A 26,017-nucleotide genomic window follows, 5' to 3' on the forward strand; every position below is an offset into this window, starting at 1 on the left:
AGAAAGCCTCATCCAAGGCTAGACAGATGCTGGGTTGCATCCGAAGAAGTTTTGTCAGCCGAAAGCCCAAAGTGGTAATGCTGCTATACAGGTCCATGGTGAGACCACATTTGGAATACTGTGTACAATTTTGGAGGACGCATTATCAGAAGGAGGTTCTGAGAATAAAATCGGTTCAACGGTTGGCCAACAGGATGGTCTCAGGACTCAAAGATATCCCATATGAAGAATGTCTAGGTAAATTGCGGCTATACTTTCGAGGAATGCAGAGAGGGGTGACATGATAGAGACGTACAAATACGTTACTGGCCGTATTGAGGTGGAAGAAGACATCTTTTTCCTTACATGACCTATGGCGACAAGAGGGCATCCGCTAAAAATCATGGGCAGGAGATTTTATAGTGACACTAGGAAGTACTTCTTCACTGAAAGGGTGGTTGACTGTTGGAATGATCTTCCACTTCAGGTAGTTGAGGCCAATAATGTGACTGACTTTAAGAACAAATGGGATCAACATGTGGGTTCTCTTCAAGGAAGAACCTAGGAGGGAGGGTTCTTTGAGTGGGCAGATTTGTTGGGCCAAAGTCCCTTTTTCTGCCGTCATATTCTATGTTTCTATGTTTCAGATAACCACTGCATGAACAAAGTACAGAACCCCACACACTCCCCCAGTGATTACTGACCCCCATACAGTGCCATAAAAATCGGAATTAAAAGCTTACAAACCTACCTCCAGAACATCGGCACCTGGCATAGGAAAGCCTAGTAGAGCTGCACAGAAGTGGCTTAAATAGTCTGAGGGGTGGGCTATTGAACCATAGAGAGGAAGACCCAGGCCCATAAGCCACTATAGCCACTGCATTCATGGTAGAAAATAGCCCACCAAAACCCTACTGTACTGCCATACAAGTGCCACCTTCAGCCATAAGGGTTATTGGAGTTGTAGACAGTTGGATATAGTGGGTTTTGGAGGGCTCACCATGACCTGCAAGGGAGTTGTGAGATGTTTATGTGGCACCTTTTTGTGAAGTTCACAGCAGTGCCCTGTAAGGTGCACCACTACTCTTGCTATGTCTGGGTGTCCACTCCATCACTTTGTTGGCCCTTCCATTTCCAAAAGGTCTTGTTCTGGGCATTTGGGACATGGACAAATTTTTGGGTGAGAATGTGTTATAAAGATAGATGACTTGGCTGCAAACGGCTGGACATATAAGGATACGATTCTTGGGGAAAAAAATTTTGGACATATTTTTCAAGAATAGACTTTAGATGCTGCCAGCTTTGGACTACTATGCCCTAGGCCCAAAACGGACTTAGATGTTGGTTTGTTTTATTATTATTATGCCGCTCCACGTGTCTTCCTTGTGCAGTATATGTAGGGCAGATGCTGGCTACACCCCCAACAATTAAAGGTACAAACCTAGGAGCCCTTTTAGTTTTGCTTAGTGTGCACTGATGAAATGTAGTCTGCTCTAAGGGCCCAATTCTAAAAGTGGCACCTAACTTATCAATTAAAGTTAGGTGCCATTTATAGAACTGTGCCTACCAGTGCCTGTCGAGTTAGGCGTTGGTATATTAGGCCAGGGTTTTCTTGGTCTAACTCAACCCATGCCCAAACTCCACCCCTAATCACCCCTACTTTTCAAGTAGGTGCCACTAGATGTCTCAGTGTAGACACCTACATGGTGCCTACTGGTAAATTAATTTTAAAAACATTTTTTCTAATTGCTTTTTAATGGCACTATTCAATTAACAGCACCAATTGAACCAATTAAAAATTATTGTATTTTTCGCTCCATAAGATGCACTTTTTTCCACCCAAAAGTGGGTGGAAATTCGGTGCGTCTTATAGAGCAAAGGTATAATTTTTACCCCCCCCATACCGTTTAAAAATCCCCCCGCTGCATGCCCCTTTCTAAAACACCCCCCATATGCCTGCCGCTGCACCTTTTTAAAACCGCCCCCAGTAAACACCCACCACCGCACCTTTTTTACACACACACCCCTCCACATACACCCGCCACTGCACCTTTTAAAAACATCTCCCCCTCAGCAAACACCCACCACCGCCGTCGTACCTTGTTAAAAACATCCTGGTGGTCTAGCGTGATTCCTCCCTCACTAGCCGTCTCCTATTTGCCGGACCAGAGCAGCGGAGGTCAGGCGAGAGCTTTCCACACTCCTGCCTGGCCCTGCGCTGCTTTCTGATTGTTTCCGTCAGTTCTCACGCCTGGCCTCTGCTGCTCCTGTCTGGGAAATAGGAGACGGTTAGCCAGGGAAGAAACATCAAGATGTTTTTAACAAGGTATGACAGCAGCGGGTGTTTGCGAGGGGGGGGAATGTTTTAAAAAGGTGCGGTGATGGGTGTTTGCAGGGGTGTGTGTGTAAAAAAGGTGCAGCGGTGGGTGTTTGCAGGAGGGATGTTTTAAAAAGGTGTGGTGGCAGGCATGTGAAGGGGGATATTTTAAAAGGGGGTTTGTGACAGGAGGGTATTTTTTAAATGGTAAGGGGGCTGTTAAAAAAATTGTACCTGCGGGGGGAGGGGGGTGTTTTAGAAAGGTACCTGGGGGATGATAAAAATACTGAGACAGCTGTCTAGGGAGGGAGAGAGGGATTTAAAAAGGTACCGGGGGGTGGTCTGGATGGCTGGCTACCGTTAGACGTGCCCACCACTAGATGTGCCCTGTACCCTGTCCCGGCCTACCACTAGACCACCAGAGGGGGATAAGTTACAGGGCACACCATTTAGTTCAGATTTTTTTTCTTGGCTTTTCCTCTTCTACAGGTGGGTGCATCTTAAGGAGTGAAAAATACGGTAAGTTAGGCACCTAGATCGTCTAGGCGCACTGATCTAGGTGTCTAACAGGCGGTTTTTATAGAATCAGAGCCTAAATGCTAAGAAGCCCATATGTATAAAATGGGCTTCTTATCATTTGGCACATACTAAGCTTTAGTAAAAGGACTCCATTAGACTGTACATTCTCTGGAGAACAGGAAAATGCCTAGATTACGTGCATGGCCACCACTTTGATAGCATCTGATTTTTAAATTCAAAAAATCAGACCACATAATGCTTTATTACAGGGAGCTGCATTGGCTCCGCATGGAAGCTAGAGTGCAGTTTAAGTTCAGCTGCCTGTGTTACAAAGTAATATCTGGTATGACTGTGGCCTATTTAGTTAATCAATTAATTTTTTTCCCATCATAGACGTTCTACTTGGATAGCTTCCTCTTTTGGTTTTCCATCACCCAAATGTTGCCGCTATAAAAGATATCATAATCGTCTACTGTCATTTCAAGCAGCTACTAAGGATACTGATTTTCATCAATTATTCTTTACATCTACAATGTCAAAAATTTTAGGAAACTATTAAAGGCTTATTTATGCAGGACATTTTTGAAAGATTGAAAATGTATTTCGTTCTGTGTTGTAGCAGAATTTTACTGTTGTTAAACCACATAGATCTGAAGGATAATGCGGTATATAAATGTTATGTTATATAAGAAATTAAATAAAATGATAAAATAATTTACCATGCAGGCTTTGCAGCTTAAGTTTTGCATCTAACGCTTGCCACCCTTTAGGTCTCCTACATAAAGTGTACAAACACAGTAGTATTAAGTAGCTCAATACAGCATAAGCAGGTTGGTACTTGGCAACTGTTGTTTGCTATGTTATGAACTGTTTGAGATTGGTCGTGAGAACCTTTCTCATTAGTCATTTTGGATTCCATTTCCAATAGTTAGAGAATATAATAATATTTTTTCACAGAGTATATTTTTGACATGAGCACAAGTCAACATTTATTGTTTTTCTTAATTGTTTGAGAACAGGGACTTTTTAGCCTCCACAATTCATAATATATTTTTCATTCCTTTGATCTTTGCTTTTCCACTTATCTTTCATTTTTCTTCTACAATGTGAGTTGTAGACATGTTTCTTTTATTTAAAAAAATATGCATGATATTTTAGGTTCATTTATATTACAGCATGCAAAACTGGGCAGCTAGGACTTTCTTGACTTCCTCTTGCTCATATCCCAATTTACCCCCAAAATGGCATCTTGACTAGTCCCCAAAGGAATAAAAACATATAATTTAAAAGTGATAGCATTGCAATTTTTACTTTCTAAACACTTGACAAGGATCCAAGCCAGCCATAACAATATGACAAACACAAATCTACCACATTGCAGCCAAATTTTCAGTTAACCTTCCCCTCCAAAAAAAAACCAAAGCAAAACTCAACTCTCTAATAGCATGAACAAGGTCATGTTGCAGCTGCATATAATGCCCTGTCCTCACTGAGTCTGGCAGCTGAGGGAATGAGGTGTCAAAGTCGATCCTCAAGGGCCACAATCCAGTCGGGTTTTCAGGATTTCCCCAATGAATATGCATGAGATCTATTTGCATGCACTGCTTTCAATACATATTCAGTGGGGGAAATCCTGAAAACCCGACTGGATTGCAGCTCTCAAGGAGGGACTTTGACAACTGGTTACTGGAGTTTTCCAGTCTCATCTACTATCAGCTGTGCCTGATCAGGTGAGTACCTCCAATAGCAAGACACACAATGTGAGTTCTAAAGCCAGCATTAGCAGTAAACTTGAGACTGGGATCATATCCCACATACCCTGGCTTAGGAGTGAGGTTCATTACTGATTTGATATGTGCAAAACCTAACCATTTGGAGATATCACCACTCATAAACAGACCAGACTTGGGCAGAAAGTAGCTAACCAGAAAGCTAGATAGCATTGTATAGGAAATGACAGATGATAAAGATCTTTAGTAAAAGAAACCATGTTACTTTAAGAAAGAGATGGACAGAGAAGAGAAGGATGCTGGGAATTGTAGTACAGGAAGACAATATAAAGCCAGTACTGATGAAGGAACTCCGAGGAAGTTTGGCCAACTGGTATACCTGACTGTGATCAAGATTATTCATAGTGCAGAAGAGTCTTTTTAATGGAGGAAAGTGGCAATGTCAGGTAGTCAGAACAACTACTGTAAAAGAGTGTTTGTGACATGGGAATAACAATATGATAGAGAGCAACAGAGAAAAGTGTGTGTGTGTGTGTCAGGGAAATGAAGAGGATTGCCACTTAATTTATACCAGTCTGTTTTCAAATGCATGATGTAATGTCCAATGTGACCTTGGTATGTTAAGAGCATGGAATGCAATTGTGCTGTTATCCATGAAAGGCATTCACACACACTGTACTCTGAACTGAGAGTTCAGACCTCGGTGATGTAGCTGTATAAACAAACTTTCCACATACGGACTTATTGCACCTTTCTCATCATTGGTCTCAATAAACTTTCAATTGTATGCTTTTATTTGTACATCTCTCTTTTTTTTCATCAAAATGTTTTATGTTATATAGTTTTCAATACTCATCTTTTTTTTTTTTTTTTTTTAATTTATTTATTTATCATTTTAATGCATCCTATACAAGATGTTTAAGAAATACAGAAATATATAATTCTCTTAGTCATTTTACATACCAAGAATTGAAATTTAAACATCCATATAAATCATATAATACAGTCCACAACTTGTGGAGAAGAGACAAGATGAAAGTAACACCCCTCGGGAAAGGGGAATATACAAAGGAAACAAAAAACTTTAAGAAATGGAGCAGTCAGATCTTACCTATCCAAAATAAAATTAACCGCAATATTATTAACCTGTATCATCCGGTCTGTGTAGAGATACCTTTACCTTCAAGGAAAAAACCTAATTGGGCAGGTTCAAAGAAAATATATTTACTTCCCTGATAAGAAATAAAACATTTACAAGGAAATCGCAACTGAAAACTTGCCCCCAAAGCAATCACCTTTGATCTATATAACAGAAATTCTTTCCTTCTGGACTGCGTCCACCTCGAAACATCAGGAAATATATATATCCTTTCCCCCAAATAGGAAATCTGCTTTAAATTGAAATATAATTTCAGCAACATCTCTTTATCCTGAAGAAATACCAATGAGACCAATAAAGTTGCTCTTCCCTGAATTTCAATATCAGAAGACTGCAGGATAGCAGAAACATCTAATTGAACATTTTCATCCGCTGTAGCTTTTTCTTTCTGCATTTGTTTTATATAGTAAATTCTTTGTATCGGGGGAAGACTTACTTCAGGTACCTTTAAAACATTCAACATAAAGTTCTTAAAGAGTTCTTGAGGAGACATAAACTTGGCAACCGGAAAATTAAGAATCCTCAAATTTAAGTTTTTCTGCTGATTTTCCAGGTTTTCAATCTTCCTCAAAATCATTATCTTTTCTGTTGTTTGTTTGGTAATCAAATTCTTAGTCTCTATTGTTACTTTATCCAAATTTTTTAATTCAACTTGGTGTTGCTGGGTAATAGTCTCTAAGGAGCTTATCCTGGAGGTAGAATTCTGAGTCATAGTAACAAAGTTAGAACATACCAGGTGAAGATTCTCAATTGCAGACCAGATGGAATCCAGGGTAACAGCCTGTGGTTTCACCAACGGTCCAAGGAGGGGGACATCAGCCGACCCAAGCACGGCTCCTGCTCCAGCGTTGGAAATCTGGGCTCCTGCAACCTCCCCACCGCTGGTCACCGACGGCTCCTCTCCCCCAGAACGCTGCCTTTCCAACGTCGGGATCAGCGTATCTGCTGCGTGTTCGACTTCCGGGTCAACTACGGAGAGAGAGCAAGCCTCACCCCATACTCCGGGGGAGCCCTCCCGCCAGCTCCGCTGCAACGCAGATTCTCCGGGAATGGGAGGGGTGTGCGGTCCTCGCGGGCTCAGAGAGAGCGACATCTCTCCGTCCAAGCTGTGGATTTCCCGTTCCACAGCAGCGGAAACACCCGATGTGGAAATAGGGACTGTGTAAGCTGTCATCACAGTCTGCCTCGGCGTCGAGAAGCCCGGGGTAGGTGGAGGGATACCCCTCGGTTTCCCTCTTCTTTTAGGCATAGAAATATCTTTATTAAGACGTGAAAATGAAGAAATTTTCCCTTCAGAACGGGAGTGCTTCTCTCAGCGTCCTGCTCCAGACGCCATCTTGTCCTCAATACTCATCTTTAATCCTGTATTTGGCAATGTTGCTCAGAACCAACATGTGTTTTCTATGGCTGTTATGGGAGATCTGTATCTCCAAATGGCTGTTACTTGGCACTGTTGCTCTCGTTCAACATCAAGTTACATAAAGCAGCCATTTCACAATCTGCCAATTAAAGGGTTAACGAGGAAAATGGAAAGAGGAGTCTCATTTCTTATCCATGAAAAATCATAGACTGAATTAAAATAAAGACACTCTTGTAAGCCCTTGACTAGGCTATTTTTTAAGTGATCCATTGGGCATTCAGAGTGGATCAGAAGTTGTGACTGGTGTAGGGTTGCCATATGTTTGGATTTCCCCAGACATGCCCTCTTTTTGGCGCCCCATCAGGTATCTGGGCAGCTTTTTCTGTAGCTCTCTTTTTTTTGTCCAGGTTTTGCCTTTTTTTTTTTTTTTTTTTTTTGGGGGGGGGGAAGCTGGTAACAACCTGACCTGCTAAATAAATCAGCTGAAACTGGACCCTGATGCTTTCAGCCAGTGGTCTTCATTGAAGACCCACAGAGATCTGAGCAGCCTGCAATACAGTCCAGGGTTCCTTCCCCCTTCCTCCACGGTGGGATCCAACAGTTCTCCTTCCCAGCAGAGGCTCTTTCACTCTTCAGGCCACCAGCAGTGTAAGTGAGGTAAACACACTGCCTTCGGCAACCCAGAAGCTTTCCCTTTGCTACTACTTCCTGTCCCCAAATAGGCGGGAAGCGGTAGCAGAGGGAAAGCTTCTGGGCCACCAAAGGCAGCATGTTTACTTCACTCATGCTGGTGGTGGCCCAAAGAGTGAAAGAGCGATTGCCAGGAAGGAAAAGGGTGAGGAACTACTGGATCCAGTGGGGGAGGGGGGGTTTGAAGGGAGGTGGTTAAGAGATGCTGGCCTGTGGGGATGTGGAGGAAAAAGACATGCCAGACCTCCGTAGGAGGACAGAGATGAAAGACTATGGTAGGAAGGAGAGAAGAGGAGATACCAGACCACAAGAAGGGAGAAAGGGAAGGAGAGAAATGTCAGACTACTGGAAGGAGGAGGGAAGGAGAGAGAGATTGAGATTCCAGACTAAGGGAGGAAGAAGGATAGGAGAGAGATAACAGACCACAAGACGGGGGAAAGGAATGGAGAGAGATGTTGGACTACTGGAGGGGAAGGGAAGGAGAGAGATAACAGACCACAAGAAGGGAGAAAGGGAAAGAGAGACATGCCAGACTACTGGAATGGGGAGGGAAATAAAGAGAGATGCCAGACTGTAGGAAGGAGAGGAGAAAGATGTCAGACCACCAAAGGGAGAAAGAGGGAGGAGATGCTGCACAGGGATAGAGAAGAAGGGGAGAGGGAGGGAGGAGGTGGTTTACAAAGATGGGAGTGATGAAGAAGGGAAGAGAGATGGAAAATGTTTTTTTAGAAAAGATGGGAACAGGGGAGAAAGAGAGAGCAGATGGTATACACGGATGGAGGAGAGGGGAAAGGCAGATATATGGAGGAACATGGATACATGGGAAGGGAAGACATGGAAAAGTAGATAGATTTGATATGGAAGCAGAAAAATTGAAGAAAGTTAAATATTAAAAGTTAATGACAAAGATGAATGTAATAAAACCAAAAATTCTTCACAAGTTCAGACAATACCAATTTCACAAGGGGCACATCCAGTAACCTATAACCACTTCAAAATCACTAGTGTGAAAGAATTATATATTTGTTGTGTATAGTCATAAGCTATGAGAGCACAACACCAAAATGGCTGAAGCTCTAAGGCTTTCAAATGAGATAAGACACAGTTTACTGCCATTATAAAATGTGTCTTATCTCATATCAGTAACAGAATATATTACCATTTCAGTCTGTTGTGTCACTCACACTGCTGGTGGCCTGAAGAAGGGGATAGTTTTCCTTGAAACCAAGCTCAGCTGAACCCTTGGACCATGTATAGCTGGTGACGGTGCAAAGTTATAGATTTTTATACCATTTGACACCTTTCAACAAAACTACCTTTTAAATAGATTTAAAGAAATATCATTTCTTCTCTATGCATGTGCATGCATATTTTTAAAATCAAATATTATTTGTCATGATAAAAGATACTGTTTAATGTTACACTATATTGTACGTCAAAAAAAGTGAACCTCCCGGACCCCAAGAACTGGAACCAGATAGGGGGGAGAGACTAGAGCGGAGCAGGTGGAATGACTAGTATATAACTATCTCTAATGAATGAGTGATAAACACAGGAAAGCCCTCAGTCACACAGCCACTCACTGGAAATCCAGCGGAACAGGCTGTCACTGGCTTACACCCAACAGGGTGTTAACTGTGAAACATCCCTGGGCTTTTACTCTGTGTATAATTTATAATAAAGTGTACCCAACAGTACTCGGTGTGAAAAAAGATAATAAATCAAAAAAACACACACACTCGTTCCACCATAAACAGCAATAGTCTCTGCCCCTTGTCCGGGGGGTCAAATACAAACGTCCAAAACCAGCAAAGTGAAAAAGCCAACAGGAAGTACTTAGCTTCTCAGTGGAAACAAACAGCCAGCAAAGATCTTGATTCTTAATTCGTCCAACGGGACTCCGTTTCGGGGGTGCACACCCCCTTCTTCAGGAACTGCTGGACTGCGCTGTGACCCTCCAAATAATCCGGCACAGCTTAGATTGACAGAGCTGGAAATTGGAATGTATGTACAGAGAATTAGCTCTTACCTGTAAAAGTATACTCTTCCCCCAAATTCTATAAAAAAAGTGCTAAAAATTATGCACACAATCTAATTGTATAATAAGCTAATTAGTGCCAATAATTGGCTTTTTAACAAGCAATTATTGATGCCAATTAAAATCAATCTAATTCAATGTGTAAATTTAGGCACGAGTGAAAAAAAAAGGTACGCAGAAATGAGTGGGTCATGGGTGGTCCAGGGTCGTTACTTTTAAGTTATGCGTGTAATTATAACTTTAAGCACTACTTATAGAATAGCGCTTTTTGGGCACCATATATAGAATTTAGATGTTAATGTGCAACTTCCAGCAGGACACTATGCACTAGGGCTATAAAGTTACACATTGATAAGTTTCTAAAGCAATAGCCTTTATGTCATACATTGATGTGGCACGTGGTACTGAAATATCCCTTTTTCAAAATGTCAGTGCTTGATTCTTCATAGATGCCAGCTGTGAGTATCAAAGAGCCCCAGCATCAGATAACTGTCTTGATCTTCCTCACTTGTCACCTCAGTCTCTTCTATTTTCCACTGCGGTGGGTATGGGTGATTGAGTTGGGGGGGAGGGGCAAGGGAGGCAAGTCACATGTTGGGGATGCTCTAGCACCCACACCTCTTAGCAGGGTTGACACTTATGTGTAATACATTCCATTTCAGGAACTGGGAAAAATATCAGAGAAACAGAAGTCAAAATATAGAAAAAGCAGAAATATTAATTAACCTCCTATAGCCAGCCAAAACAGAAAATAAAAACTGGAGTCTTATAACTCAAGAAAATGTGACCATGCATAAGACAGACAGCATGTAAAATCATTTACAGCCAAGGATAAACACATGCAACCACAATCATTCACATATTCACTACAGCCTTAAATAATGTGTCTGCAAGTTCTGTGAAAGAACTTACCATAGTTTGCCCTCTGTTCCCAGGTAGTTCTTCCTTCTCTATTGCAACTTTAGACTGTTTTGACTATTATCCCAGGACAAGCAGGCAGCATATTCTTTACGCAAGGGTGACGTCACCGACGGAGCCCTCGGTACGGACCTTTTTACTAGAAAGTTCTAGTTGGCCGCACCGCGCGTGCGCGAGTGCCTTCCCGCCCGACGGAGGAGTGCGTGGTCCCCAGTTTCTTCGTTTCCGCGGAGCGAAGAAGACGTGTGTTTTTTCAACAGAGTTGAAATCCTCCTTTTGCCTTCCCGCTCGCGTTATTTTTTTCGGTTTTTCACCTTCGGGTACTTTTTTCTTCCCAATTCCAAAAAAAAAAAAAAAAAATCTTTCTTTTGTTTTATTTTTTCGTTCCTACCCCGGCGGGGCCTATTGCCACGATCCAGGCCTCGGGGTTTGATTTTGCGGAGGCCGTGTTTCCATTCATGCCCCCGCAGCCAGGTTTTAAGAAGTGCCAGCGGTGTGCACGCCCGATCTCCCTCACTGACCCACACAATTGGTGCTTGCAGTGTCTGGGACCAGAGCATCGGGCGGACTCCTGCACCCGCTGTGCCACTCTCAAAAAGCGCACGTTGAAGAATCGTCAAATCCAACAAAATTTACTTTTCGGCACCGGCCCGTCTATGGATTCGACATCTTCATCTGCGGCACCGTCGAAATCGACACCGACCACTTCGACGCCGCCTGAGACGACGTCGGCGCCTCCGGCGCCAGGTAAGCCGGCTAAGAAGCCTTCCACCCTTGAGCGCCCTCCCACCTCGGGGACGGCACCAGTCCTCTCGGCTCCACGCCGGGCCAAGAAACGCTCCACTCCGATATCGGTGAGTGCCTCGTCATCGGCACCCTCATCGCCGGAGTGTAGAGCGGCACCCAAGGAACCAAAAAAGAAAAAAGTGGTTCCGGTGCCTCCCCTGGATGACCGCATTGCGGCCATCCTCCAGGACAAGTTGCAAGAGCAACTCCACCAGCAACTTCAGCAGCTCTTACCATCTATCTTGGCACCGCTGCTCTCGGTACCAGACCGGCCCGAGCCCCGCACCGTCCAACCGGTATCCACTCCATTGGTACCTATGGACTCTTCCATGCCCATTCTCTCGGCACCGCATCTCCATTCCCATACCGAGCCAGTCGCCTTAACGACGACGGATCCTCCTCGGGACCGAGCAGGACACCGGTCTTCCCATGACCCGGACCGGCACCGGTCTTCCCAAGACCCGGACCGGCACCGTTCTTCCCGGGATCGGGACAGACACAGGTCTACATCGCCAGGAAATGTCTCGGTACGCTCAGGCAAGTCTTTGTCTAAGACTCACCATGCCGACCCGTCCACTCCGGTCTCTCGACACGCAACCACCGATGTCAGAGACCCGGACCTATGGGAAGAATCCCCCCCCGGTACCGAGGAGGATGCATCGTCGTCGGACGAAGAGCCTTCCGCACCCGAGACCACTTCCAAACCTGAACAATCTTCCTTCTCTAAATTTCTCAGGGAGTTGTCAGGGGCTTTGTCTTTGCCATTGGAATCTGACTCCAAAAAGTCACAAGCTTTCCTGGAGGCTCTGGATTTCGATCAACCTCCCAAGGAGTTCCTAAAGTTACCTGTTCACGATATCCTACGGGAAACTTTTTATAAAAATTGGGAGAACCCGCTAACTGTCCCTGGGGCCCCCCGTAAATTGGACAGTCTCTATAGGGTCATACCAATCCCAGGTTTTGATAAACCCCAACTGCCCCACGAGTCTCTCCTGGTAGAATCCACCTTGAAAAAGACTCAGGGCACCAGTGTGTATGCCTCCACCCCTCCTGGCAGAGAAGGAAAAACTATGGACAAATTTGGCAAACGGCTCTACCAAAATGCCATGCTTGCCAATAGGGCAAACAACTACTCCTTCCATTTTTCCTTCTACCTGAAACATCTGGTAATGCAACTCTCCTCCATGCAAAAATACATGCCGGAGCACAAGGTCCCTCTTTTCCAGCAGCACATCTCCAGCCTGCTTCAACTGAGGAAGTTCATGGTGCGCTCTGTCTATGACTCCTTTGAGCTATCCTCCCGTGCATCTGCCATCGCTGTGGCTATGCGCCGCCTGGCCTGGCTCAGGGTCTCTGATCTAGACGTCAACCATCAGGACCGTCTAGCCAACGCCCCATGTCTGGGAGATGAACTATTCGGAGAGTCCCTGGATACCACCACTCAGAAGCTCTCCGCCCATGAGACCAGATGGGATACTCTCATTAAACCAAAGAAAAAGACTCCTCCTGCTCGTCCTTATAGACCGCAGACATCATATCAACGCAGGTTCTCTGCCAGACCGCTCAACCCACCTGCACAGCAACCTAGGCGGGCCCGCCAGCACCAACACACCCAGGCTCGTGCCCAGCCTAATCAACCTGCAAAGCCTCTTCCTCCTGCCAAACCTTCTCAGCCCTTTTGACTCCTCTCTCCAGGGCTTAGCCAGTCTTCCACCCTCATTGCCTCTTCCTCAGCCAATCGGAGGCAGGCTCCACATTTTCTTCAGCCGTTGGGAGGTCATCACATCGGACCAGTGGGTCCTCAACATCATCCGCCACGGCTACTCCCTCAACTTCCAGACTCTTCCGCCAGACAATCCTCCCGTCGAGTCTGCTTCTCTCTCAACTCAAACCCCCCTCCTCCTGAGGGAGGTTCAATCCCTCCTCCTTCTCAATGCCATCGAAGAAGTACCTCCAGATCAAAGGGGTCAGGGATTCTACTCCCGCTACTTCCTGGTACCCAAAAAGACAGGAGACCTTCGTCCCATTCTCGATCTCAGGGACCTCAACAAGTGTCTAGTCAAGGAGAAGTTCAGAATGCTCTCCCTTGCCACGCTTTACCCTCATCTCTCTCACAACGACTGGCTATGTTCCCTGGACCTCAAAGAGGCCTACACTCACATACCAATCAATCCAACTTCACGTCGCTACCTGCGATTCCAGGTGCACCATCGCCATTATCAGTACAAGGTGCTACCTTTTGGCCTCGCTTCATCACCCAGGGTGTTCACCAAATGCCTCATTGTGGCGGCGGCCTTCCTCAGGTCTCACAACCTCCAAGTGTTTCCCTACTTGGACGATTGGTTAGTGAAAGCTCCTACGTCTCCTCTTGTGCTACAAGCCACTCAACATACCATCTCTCTTCTCCATCTACTGGGGTTCGAGATCAACTACCCCAAGTCGCATCTGCTTCCCACACAGCGCCTTCAGTTCATCGGAGCAGTTCTCGATACCACACTAATGAGGGCATTCCTCCCCTCCGATCGTCGACGGACTCTGCTCCACCTCTGTCATCAGGTGCTCCTTCATCACACCATCCCAGCTCGACAGATGATGGTCCTCCTGGGACACATGGCATCAACGGTGCATGTGCTTCCCTTAGCACGACTCCACCTCAGGACACCTCAATGGACTCTGGCCGACCAGTGGTCACAGACCTCGAATCTTCTTTCTCATCCCATCTCTGTGACATCATCTCTTCAGCGATCTCTACAATGGTGGTTGAACTCCTCAAATCTTTCCAGGGGCCTTCTGTTGCATCTGCCCCCACATTCCATGATCATCACCACGGATGCCTCCCCTTATGCATGGGGAGCTCACCTGGGAGACCTACGCACCCAGGGTCTTTGGACCCCACAGGAGCGTCGACATCACATCAATTTTCTAGAACTACGAGCCATGTTCTATGCTCTCAAGGCCTTCCAGCACCTTCTTTGTCCTCAGGTTCTGCTCCTGTGCACGGACAACCAAGTCGCCATGTACTACATAAACAAACAGGGCGGCACAGGATCTCGCCTCCTTTGTCAGGAGGCTCTTCGTATTTGGACCTGGGCCACGGCCCGCAGTCTCTTCCTCAAGGCGGTCTATATCCAGGGCGAACAGAACTCCCTGGCCGACAATCTCAGCCGCATCCTTCAACCTCACGAGTGGACTTTAGATCCTCCCACGCTCCACTCCATCTTTGCTCGCTGGGGCACTCCGCAAGTGGACTTATTCGCAGCTCCTCACAACCATCAGCTGCCCCAGTTCTGCTCCAGACTCTTCTCTCCTCGCCGTCTGGCCCCGGATGCATTCCTACTCGACTGGACGGATCGGTTCCTCTATGCCTTTCCTCCACTACCTCTGATGTTGCGGACTTTATTCAAACTCCGCAGGGACAGAGCCACCATGATCCTCATAGCCCCCCGGTGGCCTCGTCAACACTGGTTCTCCCTCCTGCTTCAACTCAGCTCCAGGGAGCCCATTCCTCTACCTGTGTTTCCTACTCTACTTACACAGCAGCATCAGTCTCTACTACATCCCAATCTGTCTTCACTCCACCTGACAGCTTGGTTTCTCTCGGGCTGACCTCTCCAGGAAATCTGTCTCAGCCTGTTCGTCTCGTTTTAGACGCCTCCAGGAAACCAGCCACCCTTCAATGCTACCATCAGAAGTGGACCAGGTTCTCCTCTTGGTGTCTCCGGCATCATCACAATCCCACCTCCTTAGCGGTGGAACCTGTTCTGGACTACTTGCTCTCCCTGTCCAACGCAGGCCTCAAGTCTACCTCAATCAGAGTCCATCTCAGTGCCATCACGGCTTTTCATGAACCTGTCCTAGGAAAACCCCTCACGGCTCACCCTCTGGTTTCCCGATTCATGAGGGGTCTCTTCAACATCAAACCACCTCTACAACCTCCTCCGGTCGTCTGGGACCTGAATGTGGTTTTGTCTGCCCTCATGAAACCTCCTTTTGAGCCTCTTGCCACAACTTCGCTCAAATTTCTAACCTGGAAGGTGCTTTTCCTCATTGCCATCACCTCTGCCAGGAGGGTCAGTGAGCTTCATGCACTGGTAGCTGATCCACCGTTCACTATCTTTCATCATGACAAGGTGGTTCTGCGTACCCATCCAAAGTTCCTCCCCAAGGTGGTCTCGGCCTTTCACCTTAACCAATCCATAGTGTTGCCTGTTTTCTTCCCGAAACCCCATTCCCACCCCGGGGAACAGGCACTGCACACTCTTGACTGCAAGCGTGCCCTGGCTTACTATCTTGATCGTACAAGGGCTCACCGCTTGTCCCCTCAGCTCTTCCTGACCTTTGACCCGAATCGTTTGGGTCGACCGGTCTCTAAACGAACGCTATCCAACTGGCTTGCAGCTTGCATCGCGTTCTGTTATGCTCGGGCCGGTCTGTCACTGGACGGTGCTGTCACGGCCCACAGAGTGAGAGCTATGGCCGCTTCTGTTGCTTTCCTCCGTTCCACACCCATTGAGGAGATCTGCAAAGCGGCCACCTGGTCCTCAGTTCACACATTCACTACTCACTACTGTCTGGATGTTTTCTCCAGACGGGATGGGCTCTTCGGCCAATCTGTACTTCAGAATTTATTTTCCTAATGGCCAACCATCCCTCCTCCCTCTTTGTTAGCTTGGAGGTCACCCATGCGTAAAGAATATGCTGCCTGCTTGTCCTGGGATAAAGCACAGTTACTTACCGTAACAGGTGTTATCCAGGGACAGCAGGCAGATATTCTTACGTCCCACCCTCCTCCCCGGGTTGGCTTCTTAGCTGGCTTATACTAACTGGGGACCACGCACTCCTCCGTCGGGCGGGAAGGCACTCGCGCACGCGCGGTGCGGCCAACTAGAACTTTCTAGTAAAAAGGTCCGTACCGAGGGCTCCGTCGGTGACGTCACCCTTGCGTAAAGAATATCTGCCTGCTGTCCCTGGATAACACCTGTTACGGTAAGTAACTGTGCTTTTTCCACAAATCTCTCAGTGCACTTGTGACAAACAAATAAGCTACAACAAAGCCCATTTATTAAAACTACATGAGGAGTACTACCAGGTTGAATATGAGTACTACAGATTAGTAAATCACATGGTAATTTTGCATGTATTCATGCAACCCGGAATATTCTGTGTTCCCTGGCCACACAGGTATGAGATGGCACTCTCTATCTCCCCCCTCCTCCCCACCACACTGTGTAAGAACTCCTTGGTTGTTTAGTGGTAAATTATATACAGTAAAATCTTGGATTGCAAGTAACTTGGTTTGTAAGTGTTTTGCAAGCCAAGCAAAACATTTGATTAAATTTTAACTTGATATACAAACACTGTCATGCAATACAAATACATACCATATACACATATCACAACTGAGTCGATAGCTCTTCTCTCTCTGACACTGCAAGAGTGTAGTGACTGTTCCAAACAAGCAAACTCTTGCAATACGAGTACATACAGTAAACATGTGTCACTTCGTCACAACTGACCTGGTGGTTCATCTCTCTCTGACGCTGCAGGAGTATAGTGACTGTTCTAAATGAGTGAGGTCTTGCAATACAAGTATAGGGTTTTAGGGTTGTGGAACGAATCGTCTGAGTTTCCATTATTTCCTATGGGGAAATTCGCTTTCATATATGAGTGCTTTGGATTACAAGCATGCTTCTGGAACGAATTATGCTTGCAAACCAAGGTTTGACTGTATTCCCCTTTTCTCTCTTGATGCCTCCTTCACCATGTTTATTTACCAATATGACAGTGGGGTCTATTTGCTATCTATGCACTCAACTTGAATTTATGCACATTGACATGTTAATGCAAGTTAATCCCGTAAGAATTGGAAACAATCTACACATGCTGGCAGATGTGTGGGTGTGGTTCCAACTCTCTGCCAACAAACAAGGCAGGAGGGACTTGTGGCTCAAGGATAGAAGGGCAAGCAAAGTTCTTACCCTTGCTTTAGAAGGAAATAGGAGTGATCTGCAGTAGCATGACTCTGGGGACAGGTCAGTCATGTTCCCAGCCCCAGCTGTTCCAAGAGTTATGGGGATACTTTTGAGGTGGAGGGGGGGAGAGATAGCACCCCTGCCATAGTAAACAAAGCACTCCAATATAAACAAGAGAATGGCCGGACAGTTGATCATGCCAGGCAGCAGGTCTCCAAAAGTAGAGCAGAACAATAGTGACATGAACAGCCAGGACTAACATTTTTTTCTTTCATTTTCTTTATGAGGAAAAATGAGATGATTTTATAAAGGCAAGGAAATAACACTCCAAATGAGGATGAGACTTGTCCCCACACTCATTTTCTCAGTGCCCAATTATGGATATGAAAGCTGGACAGTACGGAAACAAGATAGAAGTTTGACTCATTTGAGCTTTGGTGCTGGAGAAGGATTTTATGCATGCCATGGACTGCGAGGAGAACTAACAAATCAATTCTGGAACAGATCAAACTGGTTATGTCGCTTGAAGCCCAAATGATGAAGTTACAGCTATCTTATTTTGGTCATACCGTCAGAAGAGAAAGATCATTGGAGAAGGACATCATGTGTGGGAAAATTGAAGGAACCAGACAAAGAGGGCAACCTGAAACTAGATGACTGGACACATTGAAAGCAGCCACGGGAATGACATTGGAGGACCTTACCAGACTAGCACAAAACGGATTTCTTTTTAGATCTGTAATTCATCGAGTCACTTCTAGGACTCTAACACAAGTCAATGGTACCTAACTAACTAACTAACTAAAAGCCCTTTAATAACATTACCTCCATATCCATCTACCCCCCTATATAAGTAGGCCTGTAGTTGTATGTAACTTAGTTGTAGGCATGTTTAAGGATGTAGTTTGGGCAAAACACGGGTGAAGTCACAAAGTATAGGCATAAATTATAAGAACTCCAAATTTGGTGAATTTTAAATGCCCATGAAAGAACAAATTTACACCACCATCGGACACTCACTTGGATATAAATTTTTGTGGCCCTTCAGATGATAGGCAATTTTGGAGAAGAAGCCTATGTCCAAACTAACACTATGGTTTTTTATTTGTTCATTATTAGCATTGTGCTTAAAATGAAATAGAAAATTTGTAGAAATTTGAGAGAAGACAGTACATCCATGTCCTCTGCTTTGCCCCAAGGGGGTGCACAACTGGCCACCCACCGGGAAATAGGCTGCCGCCGGGGAAAGGCTACCACTGCCGCCATCGGGAACAGGCCAGCGCCGAGTTCTCCCTCCCTGCTTTTCTTCCCCGCGGGGCTGACCAACTCTCGCCACCCAACGTCAATTCTGACATTGGAGAGGACATTCTGGGCCAGCCAATCGCTGCCTGGCTAGCCCGGAACGTCCTCTCCAACGTTAGAATTGACGTCGGGCGGCGAGAGTTGGTCGGCCCCGCGGGGAAGAAAAGCAGGGAGGGAGAACTGGGCGCTGGCCTGTTCCCGATGGCTGCAGTGGCAGCCTTTCCCCGGTGGCAGTGGCAGCAGCATGTTTCCCAATGGTGGTGGCATGGGGGAGGGCAGGGAGAAAGAAAGAAAGAAAGGGGGCCTGGAGAGAGAGAAAGACAGACATAGAGAAAGAAAGGGGGCATGGAGAGAGAAAGAAAGAAGGGGGCAGGGTGAAAGAAAGAAAGAAATGGGGCAGAGAGAGAGAGAAAGACAGACATACAGAAAGAAAGGGGGCATAGAGAGAGAAAGAAAGAAGGGGGCAGAATGAAACAAAGAAAACAAGGGAGGGAATGAGGTCTGGAGGAGAGGAAGGATACAGGAGACTGAAAGAAGGGAAGAAATATTGGATGCACAGTCAGAAGAATAAAGTGCAACCAGAGACTGATGAAATTACCAAACAAAGGTAGGAAAAATAATTTTATTTTCAATTTAGTGATCAAAATGTGTCCATTTTGAGAATTTATATATGCTGTCTATATTTTGCACTATGACCCCCTTTTACTAAACCGCAATAGCGGTTTTTAGCACAGGGAGCCTATGAGCGTCAAGAGCAGCTCCCTGTGCTAAAAACCACTATCACAGTTTAGTAAAATGGGAGGGGGTATATTTGTCTATTTTTATATAGTTGTTACTGAGGTGACATTGCATAAAGTCATCTGCCTTGACCTCTTTGAAAACCCGCCGAATATAAATGATAATTCACATTTTCTCTGTGTACAGTGTGCTTTGTGTTTTTAAATTTTTATTGTTGGTAGATCATTTTGACTTGGCTACAAAGTTAAAGGGGAGGGAGGGAGGGAGGGGAGCTGCTGAAAGACATCTAGTAATCCTTGCAGGCTTGACTGTGCAAGGAATTATTTTTGTAAAATCATGTTTTGTTATGTGACTGGCATTATTTAATTTCTATGAATGAATAGAATGAAAATGATATACAATTACTTGCTTGTTTTTATGTGCGTGCGCTGAAGGAAAGTGGAGAGAGAGTGGGCTGAGGACGCTGAAGGGAAATGGGGACGAGAGAGTGGGGAGAAGACGCTGATTTATAAATTGACAATTGTACAGAATATTGTTTCTTTTTATACTTTACTATAATAAGTTCAATATAAAACAATTCAAGGCTTGTGTGGATGGAATCAGGTGGTTTGCGGGAATGGGGACCGAGCTTACAGGGATTAGTCCAATTTTCTTATTGCTCATTATTTGTTTTATTTTTATTTGTTAATTTGTAAAGTGGTGATTGTTATGTATCAGTTTTTTAAAATTTACATCTACTGTCTTTATATTTTGCACAGTATTAGAAGACATGTGTTACTGTTTTTGTGGTGTTGCATTGTATGCAGAGTCTGGTTTCTTGGCGGTTCAGTTTAACTTTTGTCTACATATTTCTATTTTTAGTTTGTGATTATTCTATATTGGGCGAGGGTATCTCTGTTCTGTGTGTATGAAAAGAACATAGTTTTCAGTTGGCATTGACTGCAGGATCAATTGACTGTGCGGGATCTGGCTTGTTTAGTTTTACAATGTATGTGTTGGTGTTCAGTGCAGTGTTTAAGATGCTGCCTTTTCCTAGGTACACTCTTGTGCGATATGTGGATTGTTACTAAAAATAATATTTTTCATATAGATGGGGGGGGGGTCAAAAAATGATGGGCCCCGGGTGTTACATATGCTAGGTACGCCACTGCTGGATATAACTAGCACATGGATGCCCATTACTCATTAATTTTATAACAAACTGTATGTCAGCAGATCTTGTTTTAAAATATGAGACATCGATGTCCATAGCTGATGTACAGACTTGGCCATCCATATTCTGAGCTGGATGTCCTTTCTAAAATTATGCTTTCAGCGATGCAAGTGAATCAAGCTACAGCAGGTATCAGAAAATTAGTATAGTAACAAGATGAGGTGAGTCATTTAGAAAAGATATGTAAAAACATCCACAAACAGGGATTTTAACAATGAATTCTTGGCTGAAATATGGGGAGGGGGGAATATGGTAGACTTTAGGCAAAATATAAAGACTAGATATCCTTGCTTGTTTTTACATGGAAAATTCACATCCCCTGGAAGTCAAGAAACCTTATCGATTGGATACTAATAGGGTCATAAGCTCTCTCTTCAAATAAAAAGACTGAAAATTGGTGTCTCATTTCATGTACATAATCCAAAGTATTCATCATGATGACAGAGTCACGCTTATCAGCTGGTTTAATAGCGAAAGACAAATTGTGCTTCAATGCTCATTTTTCAACTCTATAAATATTATGGTATTTATATTTCACATGTTGTTCTAGACCTGGCAGTTCATGCAAAACCAATTGCTGAAAAGTATAAATAATGAGATCTGTTTGTCCTGGAGGAGACCAAAAGAATCACTTGCTAATTACTGAAATGTCAGCACTTGACCCATGCAATGCAAAAAGATATTTAACTTTCAAGGTGTATATAATTTAAACAGATGTGCATAAACATCCAAATAACTGATAGGTAAAAAAGGTAAGCCTTTATTTAAAAGATAAAATCTGAGTTGAAGTCAAGTCTTTATCAGACAAATTAATCATTGTGGATTGATCATTTCAGATCTGGACATCTATCCCCAAATTCTATAAAAAGCACTAAAAATTGCATGTGCAAGTTCAGGCACATACCCAATTTGCATGTACAATTTAATTGTCTAAAAAGACAATTAGTCCTGATAATTGGGATCTTTAATGAGCAATTATTGGTAATAATTGGTTTTAATAAAAACTTATGCATGCAAATTTAGATGCATGGAGGGGCATTTTCAAAAGGACATCTATGTCTGAGCTGGTTTCGGGTATTCCTGCTGGCACAGCTGACGGGGATTCACCCTGCCATGATCAGCTAAGCCGTGAAATCCTAAACCCCTCCCCCTGACTTCTCTACATCCCCCCACAAACCCCAATATTTGTAGACCTCCACAACATCCCTAGATCCTCGCCAATATCACCCCACATCCTTCAACATTGCTGGACCCTCAACTTCCTCCCACATCCCTCAACTTTGTTGGACCCACATCCCCAACCCCCCCCCCCTCATACCTGCAGATCGGTAGGAGGGAAGCCAACTCCCTCCTGTCTATAGGGCTGCATGCTGCGAATGGCGGGCCTTGCCCCTCCCAATACATTGTGTCATTGGATGGGAGCCAAGGTCAGTACGAGCAGCAGGTGGAAGATGCTGCTTGCACCAGTAAACATTTCAAGAGGTACGCTGGGGGGTGGGGTGCTGAAGCAGCGGAGAAGGGTGCGAGGTGCACGGTGTGGCGATGCTGGGTGCCACTAGCCTGGGCGCCAACCTCCCTCACTACACCACTGCACCTACTTTTATGTGGAAGCAGGTAAAGCTTACCTCTTCACTTTAATGGAAGTAGTAACTAACTTGCTAGTTGCACACATGCAAGGTGTGACACCAAACTAAACTAAACTAAACTAAACCTTAGGTTTGTATACCGCATCATCTCCACATTCGTAGAGCTCTGCACGGTTTACAGGAGATGGGATAGAAAAGAACTAACAAGTATGAAGGGTTTTTAGAGGGCTTAGAGTGCCAGAGATGGAATAGGTATCAGATTTTTGAGAATAGCCAGGTCTTCAGATGTTTGCGGAAAAGTTGGAGAGAGCTCAGGTTCCGAAGAGGGGAGGAAAATTTGTTCCAGAGTTCGGTGACTCTGAAGGGGAGGGAGGTCCCTAGTTTTCCTGTATGGGAAATGCCTCTTAATGAGGGGAAGGATAGTTGAAATTTGTGGGTAGATCTGGTGGTATTAGGGTTAGAGGAGTTCCAAGAAAGAGGGATACAGAGAGGGAGGATGCCGTGTAGGATTTTGAAAGCTAGGCAGGCACATTTAAAGTGGACCCTGGTGATTATCAGAAGCCAGTGAAGCTTGGACAGAAGTGGAGAGACGTGGTCAAATTTATTTTTTACGAAGATAAGCTTGGCCGCAGCATTCTGTATCCGCTGGAGTCTATGGAGGTTTTTCTTAGTTAGGCTTAAGTAAATAGAGTTGCAATAGTCCAATCTGGAAAGTATGATGGATTGGACAAGGACGGTAAAGTGATTTTGATGAAAGCAGGATCTGACTTTCCTCAGCATGTGAAGGCTGAAAAAGCATTTTTTTTTTACCAAGGAATTGAGGTGGTCGTTGAAGGACAATGTAGAATCAATGATGATGCTCAGAACATTGCTTGAGAACTCAAGCTGCAGAGTGGAGCCAGAGGACAGTGAGATGGAGGAGGGTAGTTGGTCTAGTTTTGGACTCGTTCAGTTTCATTTGAACAGTGTGGGCCCAGGATTGGAAGTTCGTTATGCAGGAGGCTATGTTCCCGGAAAGGTTGGTGAGGTTCGAGTCAGTCTCGAGGAGGACGAGGATGTCATCGGCATAGCAGAACATGTTAATCTACTTCTGCCTTAGGTAAGATAATATTCAAGCACCTATCTAACTTCATGTACAACTTTCTATAAATTGTCCTCCTTATTTTCTTACTCCTGTTACTCTTTATTATCTATGGGGCTCATTTTCAAAAGACAAAAACATCTGAAAATGGCTTAAAGTGGCATTTGGATGTTTTATTTGCTAAAATGTCCAAATTGCCATTTTTGAAGCACATTTTTTTAAAAAAAACTTTTTTCTGTACTGTTTGTCTGAAATGCATCTAAATTTCAAGAGGGTGTGTGTTGGTCATATTTTAGGCAGGATTAAGGTGGACTTATGATATGTACATATTCTGCATTAATGGAACATCGAAGAAAACGTCCAGGGCAAAACTTGGACATTTTAGGCTAGATCTGTTTCAATAACGAATAAGTGCCAAAAGGTGGCCAAACTGATCAGATGATCACTGAAACAATACCAGCCTGCATGACAGCTTCAGTCCTATTAGAACAGCAAGCAGGTCTCAGGAGTAGCCTGGTGGTCAGTGACCTGGCTCATATCCTATTCTAGTACACTTTTCGTGAAAATTGTGAGCCCAACCAAAACCTACAGTACCAACACATACAGTAGGTGACATGCAGGCAGAAGGATTATTGTTGTGCACCGTCGGGTACAGTAGGTTGTGAGTGAGTTTGGAGGGCTTACCATATAATATAAGGGGATATGGTGAGATGTGTACTTTGGACCTTTTATGTGACATTCATAGTCGTGTCCCCTAGGATGCCCCACTGTTCTGCTGGGATGTATATGTGTGATCAGTCTGCTAAAAATGCCAGCCTCTCCTGTGTCCCAGTGAGTTAGTTAATGTCCATTATCTTTTTTTCCAGTGGCAGCCTCATAGGCTTTTAGCAGCTCCTTCAGGGTATCAGTCTTCTCCGTGAAAGTTCTCCAGAACTCTGGGACCTGAAGATGGGCACTTTCGCTCCTGAGAATCCAGTCACCCTGTCCCAGTTGTGGTTATTTGGGTTCCGGTAGTTCCTTTGATGGTGGGCTGGGTTGTCCCTGAGCCATCTCGATAATGGCTCTCACTAATGCTCCCTAGCAGTCATTTCTGGTCTGTAATTCTGGCTGAACTCTCTCTTGTTCTTGACTGGTCAGGGCATGGCCTCCTTTTCTTCAGCCTGCTTTTCCAGCTGCTTCATTAATTTTTTCATATGTAGGGACATCTCCCTAGCATTTGCCACTTCTGGGTTACACTCTTTTCCATATCCTGAAGCTGGCACTCCAGCTGAACCCTTATCCATGAACTCCTTTTGCGCTCGATAGCCATACTTTCCAGTTCTTTAAGACCTCTTCCTTAGAGGCTCTCTTTGGCTTTAACTGTGCTCTCAGCACTGATGCTTACGCTCTCTGGCAGATGTGGCCCACAACTCCCCTTGCAGAGTGGTCATCAGCTGGGTTAACACCCTGTTTGCTTCTGCAAGCCTGGCACGCTCCTGTTGAGCTTGGTAGTCCACTCTCTAGGCTGACAACACGTTGGCTTGCTCCATCCATTCTTGGACCTCACAGCCAACTGCTAGGTACTTGGGACCTGGGTTGGCCACTGTTGGAAACAGGATACTGGACTTGATGGACCTTCAGTCTGTCCTAGTATGGCATTTATTATGTTCTTATTGTACTGCTTCATGGGAGCACTGTTCTACAACTGGGCCTACAAGGCCTGTACCTGCCTCCAGCAGTCCTTCAGTCTAGCTCTCAAGCAGGCCATTGAATAAAGCGACATTCAGTGTCTTTATTTTGCAGACTGGTGTTTATGCCCTTGTTTTCCCTCCTTCCTGGGGTATTTGGTCTTAAGCTTTGGTGCTGCCTTTCTCTCATGCTTTCCTGCAGCGTCTTGCCTACTGAGCCTTGCTCAGTTCCCATTTGAGGTCCTCCTTATGCTGACAGACTCCCTCAAACAGTTTTTTCAGCTCTTTGCACTCCTTAAGTGCACTGGCTGCTGGCAAATTACATGGCTTCCTCCCTTGTGGAGACTTCTTTTTTTTATTTATTTATTTTTTTTTCTGAAGCCTTCCCTGTGTCTTTCCTCCCAGGATGGCAGTCTTCTATCCTTGGAGGATTTCTCTGCATGGCTAGCCATGTTGCATGCCACTCCTGTTCCCAGATTCCCATCTTGGGTTTTACTTTTCAGAAAATTAAAATAAAAGGAAACAAAAAACATGCCTTTCCGGCCCTTACTAGACTTCTTCCAGTCCCTGCCTAGGCTGAAGCTATCCTTCTTAGGCCTTATTTTATAATAAAACTTGTTCGCTTCCTGAGGTCCCACTCCTTCTGGAGTTACCTGGTCAGCTTCTCTGCAGCAGAAGCTAAAATAAAAATAGTCAGAAACACCATATGTAACAGACCACCTGATGGTGCAGGCTGGCTTGTATTTTTAGGAGGGTCATGACATAACCATACACAATTCTATGCAATAACTTTTATTCTGTTCATTTGCTTCACACATTATAATAAAGCTTGGCTTACCTCAGCCAACTTGTTTCTACCTCAGACCTCTCCTTTCTCCTTGGACCTTCCCTAACTGAGTCAAGCCTGGGCAGAAACACTCCTCCCTGAGACTCACCCACTCTGGGACCTGTAGTCCTTCTCA

The sequence above is a fragment of the Geotrypetes seraphini genome, chromosome 5, assembly GCF_902459505.1.
Source record: "Geotrypetes seraphini chromosome 5, aGeoSer1.1, whole genome shotgun sequence".
Classification (NCBI taxonomy): domain Eukaryota; kingdom Metazoa; phylum Chordata; class Amphibia; order Gymnophiona; family Dermophiidae; genus Geotrypetes; species Geotrypetes seraphini.